Source organism: Phlebotomus papatasi, chromosome 4 (assembly GCF_024763615.1).
Source record: "Phlebotomus papatasi isolate M1 chromosome 4, Ppap_2.1, whole genome shotgun sequence".
In the NCBI taxonomy this organism is placed as follows: domain Eukaryota; kingdom Metazoa; phylum Arthropoda; class Insecta; order Diptera; family Psychodidae; genus Phlebotomus; species Phlebotomus papatasi.
In genome coordinates this window covers 5067217-5074552 of record NC_077225.1, presented here as the reverse complement: position 1 = coordinate 5074552, position 7336 = coordinate 5067217, and positions in this window count along the sequence as shown.

The window sequence follows — 7336 nt, the reverse complement described above, 5'->3', positions numbered from 1 at the left end:
AGGAAGTCTCAATCCCTGATGGCTGCGTGAAAGCGCTAGGATTGATGTGGAATCCGTCACACGACACCTTTTCATTTCAAGTCGATACAATGGTCGAGAATTTAGTTCCAACCAAGAGAAATATCCTGAGAGTGGTGGCAAGGATTTATGATCCGCTAGGACTACTAGCCCCCATCACAATCAACGCGAAATTAATCTTGCAGAATCTTTGGAAGAATGAGATTGACTGGGATACCGAGGTTGAGGGAGATATTTTGCGAGAGTGGAAAAAATTTATTGCCTCACTACAACACATTCCGTCCATGAGAATATCTCGATGGACATCGAAAAACGAAAATGTTTGTGAAGAGCAGCTCCACATGTTCTCGGATGCCTCCAACCTAGCCTACGGAGCCGCAGTGTACCATGTCACCAAGGATGTCTCAGGACGAATTTCAAGTCAGATGTTGACGGCGAAGTCGAAAGTTGCGCCAATCAAAACTAAGACAATCCCAAAGCTAGAACTTTGTGCAGCAACACTTGGGGCCAAACTGTTAGCAAAGGTCGCAAAAAGTCTGAAAATCAGCAAGGTTTATTGTTGGGTAGACGCCAAGGTAGTTCTTGCGCAAATTGCATCCGCTTCAAACAAACAAGACGTTTTTACCAAAAATAGAGTGACAACGATCAGAGTGTTGACAGCTGTTGAACGTTGGAGACACGTTCCCACAAAAGAAAACCCGGCAGACCTCATTTCAAGAGGAACCACAGCCATGGAGTTGGATAACTCATCATTGTATTGGGAAGGCCCACATTGGTTAAAGGAGAGTGATTTAGCTTGGGAAAGCAAGGAAAGTGTTCCACCAGCAGTCGAGGAGTCACAAGACATTTCAGTCGCTACACTCACTGTCAACAAATCAGAAGCTCAAACCATTCAAGACCAAACAATCAACCAGAACATTACCTGGCACTTTCAACCGGCTCGTTCTCCGCACTTCAACGGATTAGTCGAAGCAGCAGTGAAGTCAGCAAAGACTCATCTCAAGAAAGTTATTGGCGAGCAACGACTAAATTATGAGGAATTTTATACAATTCTCACACAGGTCTAAGCCGTGTTGAATAGTAGGCCGATCACCATTCTGTCGGACGATCCCAGAGATCCACAACCATTGACTCCGGGTCATTTTTTGCTTTTGCCACCACCGACTCAGTTGCCTGATGAAAATCTTGCATCCGTGAGGATGAACCACTTGACAAGATGGCAATTGTGTCAGCGGATTGTACAAGATTTTGTGAGAAAGTGGAGGCTATCCTACTTGCACACACTTCGAGAGCGCTCAAAATGGCACACGGAGAAAGAGAACCTGAAGGTGGATGACATAGTGATCTTACACGATGTTTCCATAGGAACCACCAAATGGACAACAGGAAGAGTTGTTGGAGTTCACACTGGAGGAGACGGGAAGGTGAGAGTCATCGACATAAAAACCCCGACAGGAACCTATACCAGGTCAATGACTAAAGTTGCCAAATTTCCAACATGTGAGAGTCACAATCTCCCCCGGGAGCATGTATAGAATTTCCATTGATTGGAGATCTCTTAAAAATAAGAGACAAAAGACGGTTGGATTTTGAATATGCATGGAGGGAGAGAGAAGGAGGAAAAAGTGGTGAAAAAGATCAGCTGGAAAGAAAGTAGGGGAATGAGGGGGAACGAGTCAGAGAATTACGTAAGAGACTTGATTTTTGCAAAGAGACGTGAGGAGAGAAAATTAGAAGTTTATTTTGTGAATTATTATAAAAATATTGGATTAAAATACAGAAAAATGACAGTGACGTAGAGTTAAACTGTGTTCAGTCTAGTAGTGGAGAAATACTTGTAAATAAAATAATTGGTGAAGGTGAAAAGTGTGTTTCACTGCCTCAGTGGATTTGGTGAAAGGCATTTGGCGGTCATCGAGGAAACGTCTTCTGGAAAATCCAGCCGCCTACGTTCCGGATCACTGTTGAAGATATTTAATAAAGGAATATATATTTCCAGGTAAACTGGGCAGGAAGAAGAGGGTATTAGATATCACAGAATCCTATCACAGAGAAATTATTGTTTACCACAGGTACGTGAATATCACAAACGGTAGAACGAAGCCCAAGAAACACACAGTCTCTGACAGATTTATAACACCACAATATATTTATAGGTAATTCTCCACAATCTTCCAATTTTCTCAATTTTCCATTGAAATTTTGCACATATGAAACCTGAAAGAGGCACTAAATGGATATAAAGTTTGAGGCCTCTATCTCTCATAGTTTCCTAGATAATCGACTTTAAAGATTTTCAGACACTTTTATGCATTTCTCGTCCAATTTTCTTAATTTTCAAGTGAAATTTTGCACATATCAAGCCTGAAAGAGGCACTAAATGGATATAAAGTTTGAGGCCTCTATCTCTCATAGTTTCCGAGACAATCAACATTAAAGATTTTCAGACACTTTTATGCATTTATCTTCCAATTTTCTCAATTTTCCATTGAAATTTTGCACATATCAAGCCTGAAAGAGGCTATAAATGGATGTAAAGTTTCCGGCCTCTATCTCTCATAGTTTCCGAGATAATCGACTTTAAAGATTTTCAGACACTTTTATGCATTTCTCGTCCAATCTTCTTAATTTTCCAGTGAAATTTTGCACATATCAAGCCTGAAAGAGGCTATAAATGGATGTAAAGTTTGAGGCCTCTATCTCTCATAGTTTCCGAGATAATCGACTTTAAAGATTTTCAGACACTTTTATGCATTTCTCGTCCAATTTTCTTAATTTTCCAGTGAAATTTTACACATATCAAGCCTGAAAGAGGCTATAAATGGATGTAAAGTTTGAGGCCTCTATCTCTCATAGTTTCCGAGATAATCAACAATAAAGATTTTCAGACACTTTTATGCATTTATCTTCCAATTTTCTCAATTTTCCATTGAAATTTTGCACATATTAAGCCTGAAAGAGGCTATAAATGGATGTAAAGTCTCCGGCCTCTATCTCTCATAGTTTCCGAGATAATCGACTTTAAAGATTTTCAGACACTTTTATGCATTTATCTTCCAATTTTCTCAATTTTCCATTGAAATTTTGCACATATCAAGCCTGAAAGAGACTATAAATAGATGTAAAGTTTGAGGCCTCTATCTCTCATAGTTTCCGAGTTAATCGACTTTAAAGATTTTCAGACACTTTTATGCATTTCTCGTCCAATTTTCTTAATTTTCCAGTGAAATTTTGCACATATCAAGCCTGAAAGAGGCTATAAATGGATGTAAAGTATGAAGCCTCTATCTCTCATAGTTTCCGAGATAATCGACTTTAAAGATTTTCAGACACTTATATAATTAACGGTCAATAGATTTGATAGATAAGAATTGAACACGGATTTTGACCTTTGACTCCTTCTCCTTTATTTTCTCATAAACCTACGTTTCGGAGGGGGTTTCCTCCTTCCTCAGGTCTACAAAACATATTGACATAATACAGGACTTTTCTTAGAAACATACTTTAACGTGAAAATCGAAAAATAACTACTAATACGGGACTTACATGGAAATTTTTGGGAAAGAACTAGTCACAAAAATTGTTACACTACTTTTTGGACTTTGCACATGAAGCTTTTTCATCAACTGCTCAACAGCGACTGATCAGCTGATCGATGTCCACTTTCATCGCAGCTATAGAATTGCTCTTCTTCCCTGTGTGTCATTCTTTGTCTGTGTTTAACTCTGTGTAATAATGATGAATAAATTGTGCTGATTGATTGGGTGTCTGTTTTTTTGTTGATATTGTGAGATTTGGTGAGGTATATGTGTAATGATTCCAACATTTCCAGTTTCTTGTTATGATTGCATCTGTCCAATATCCCTACATTTTGGAAGCGAAATTGATGTTTCTGCTCTCGTGAATGAGTGACTAATGCTGTCGCATCATGTTCCTCTCTGTTCCTCATAACTTGTCTTACACTCCTTTCGTGCTGTTTGATTCTATCCTTCAGTCGTTGGATGGTTTTGCCCACGTAAATTTTGTCGCATTCACACGGGACTGCATATACTACTCCACTTTCCATGGCTGGTTTCATTTTTTGCTTAGTATTTGTGTACATTTTTGCGTTGTTGTGAGAACATTGAAAGTCACGTGGAGATTTTCTATCTCTTTCTGCAGTATTTTGCGTATGCAATCACTTAATTTTGGAACATATGTGAGAGATTTATATATGACGTCATTTTGCATTGTTGGCATATTCTCAGGTATGATGTTATTGGAGAGTGTTGATGAATGGGTTGTTCACAGTGTGTTGATGAGGGTTGGTGGAAAACCATTAACTCTCAGTTTTGTAAACACCATGTTTCTTGTTCTTTCACTGTTTGTTGTTGTTATTCTTTGCACCCTTTTTATCAGTCCAATGGCAGCTGAGATTTTTTGTTGTAGTGGATGTTTGGAAAGATAGCACAACATTCTGTCTGAGGCTATGGGTTTCTTATACCACATTGTATCTAGTTTTGAGCCTGTTCTTGTTACGTAGGTGTCCAAGTATACGATTCCCACGGAATTTGGCCACAGAAATAATCAACAACATGTGGGACTCTATACAGCAACATACAACAGTAGAGCGAAATCTCTTCATGGACATCTTTAAATTCTGTCTAGAGACAAGCCATTTTGTTTATGAAGACCAACATTACCATCAAATAGATGGAATGCCTATGGGTGGACCATTATCCCCCATCATTGCGGACCTAGTCATGGATCACACAATTACATCCATCCTAAGAACAATTCCTGAAGAAATCTTATGCCTCACAAAATACGTGGATGACATCTTTTGTCTAGTACCTCAAGAGAAAATAAACATCATACTGAGCCGGTTCAACGAATTCCATCCCAAAATCCAATTGACGGTGGAAGTCGAAAAAGACGGAGGCATCGCATACTTGGACACCTACGTAACAAGAACAGGCTCAAAACTAGATACAATGTGGTATAAGAAACCCATAGCCTCAGACAGAATGTTGTGCTATCTTTCCAAACATCCACTACAACAAAAAATCTCAGCTGCCATTGGACTGATAAAAAGGGTGCAAAGAATAACAACAACAAACAGTGAAAGAACAAGAAACATGGTGTTTACAAAACTGAGAGTTAATGGTTTTCCACCAACCCTCATCAACACACTGTGAACAACCCATTCATCAACACTCTCCAATAACATCATACCTGAGAATATGCCAACAATGCAAAATGACGTCATCTATAAATCTCTCACATATGTTCCAAAATTAAGTGATTGCATACGCAAAATACTGCAGAAAGAGATAGAAAATCTCCACGTGACTTTCAAATGTTGTCACAAAAACGCAAAAATGTACACAAATACTAAGCAAAAACTGAAACCAGCCATGGAAAGTGGAGTAGTATATGCAGTCCCGTGTGAATGCGACAAAATTTACGTGGGAAAAACCATCCAACGACTGAAGGATAGAATCAAACAGCACGAAAGGAGTGTAAGACAAGTTATGAGGAACAGAGAGGAACATGATGCGACAGCATTAGTCACTCATTCACGAGAGCAGAAACATCAATTTCGCTTCCAAAATGTAGGGATATTGGACAGATGCAATCATAACAAGAAACTGGAAATGCTGGAATCATTACACATATACCTCACCAAATCTCACAATATCAACAAAAAAACAGACACCCAATCAATCAGCACAATTTATTCATCATTATTACACAGAGTTAAACACAGACAAAGAATGACACACAGGGAAGAAGAGCAATTCTATAGCTGCGATGAAAGTGGACATCGATCAGCTGATCAGTCGCTGTTGAGCAGTTGATGAAAAAGCTTCATGTGCAAAGTCCAAAAAGCAGTGTAACAATTTTTGTGACTAGTTCTTTCCCAAAAATTTCCATGTAAGTCCCGTATTAGTAGTTATTTTTCGATTTTCACGTTAAAGTATGTTTCTAAGAAAAGTCCTGTATTTTGTCAATATGTTTTGTAGACCTGAGGAAGGAGGAAACCCCCTCCGAAACGTCGGTTTATGAGAAAATAAAGAAGAAGGAGTCAAAGGTCAAAATCCGTGTTCAATTCTTATCTATGATTTTCAGACACTTTTATGCATTTCTCGTCCAATTTTCTTAATTTTCAAGTGAAATTTTGCACATATCAAGCCTGGAGGCACTAAATGGATATAAAGTTTGAGGCCTCTATCTCTCCTAGTTTCCGAGACAATCAACATTAAAGATTTTCAGACACTTTTATGCATTTATCTTCCAATTTTCTCAATTTTCCATTGAAATTTTGCACATATCAAGCCTGAAAGAGGCACTAAATGGATATAAAGTTTGAGGCCTCTAACTCTCCTAGTTTCCGAGATAATCAACATTAAAGATTTTCAGACACTTTTATGCATTTATCTTCCAATTTTCTCAATTTTCCATTGAAATTTTGCACATATCAAGCCTGAAAGAGGCACTAAATGGATATAAAGTTTGAGGCCTCTAACTCTCCTAGTTTCCGAGATAATCAACATTAAAGATTTTCAGACACTTTTATGCATTTATCTTCCAATTTTCTCAATTTTCCATTGAAATTTTGCACATATCAAACCTGAAAGAGGCACTAAATGGATATAAAGTTTGAGGCCTCTATCTCTCATAGTTTCCGAGATAATCGACTTTAAAGATTTTCAGACACTTTTGTGCATTTCTCGTCCAATTTTCTTAATTTTCCAGTGAAATTTTGCACATATCAAGCCTGAAAGAGGCTATAAGTGGATGTAAAGTATGAAGCCTCTATCTCTCATAGTTTCCGAGATAATCAACATTAAAGATTTTCAGACACTTTTATGCATTTCTCGTCCAATTTTCTCAATTTTCCATTGAAATTTTGCACATATCAAGCCTGAAAGAAGCTATAAATGGATATAAAGTTTGAGTCCTCTATCTCTCCTAGTTTCCCAGACAATCAACATTAAAGATTTTCAGACACTTTTATGCATTTATCTTCCAATTTTCTCAATTTTCCAGTGAAATTTTGCACATATCAAGCCTGAAAGAGGCACTAAATGGATATAAAGTTTGAGGCCTCTAACTCTCCTAGTTTCCGAGATAATCAACATTAAAGATTTTCAGACACTTTTATGCATTTCTCGTCCAATTTTCTCAATTTTCCATTGAAATTTTGCACATATCAAGCCTGAAAGAGGCACTAAATGGATATAAAGTTTGAGGCCTCTAACTCTCCTAGTTTCCGAGATAATCAACATTAAAGATTTTCAGACACTTTTATGCATTTATCTTCCAATTTTCTCAA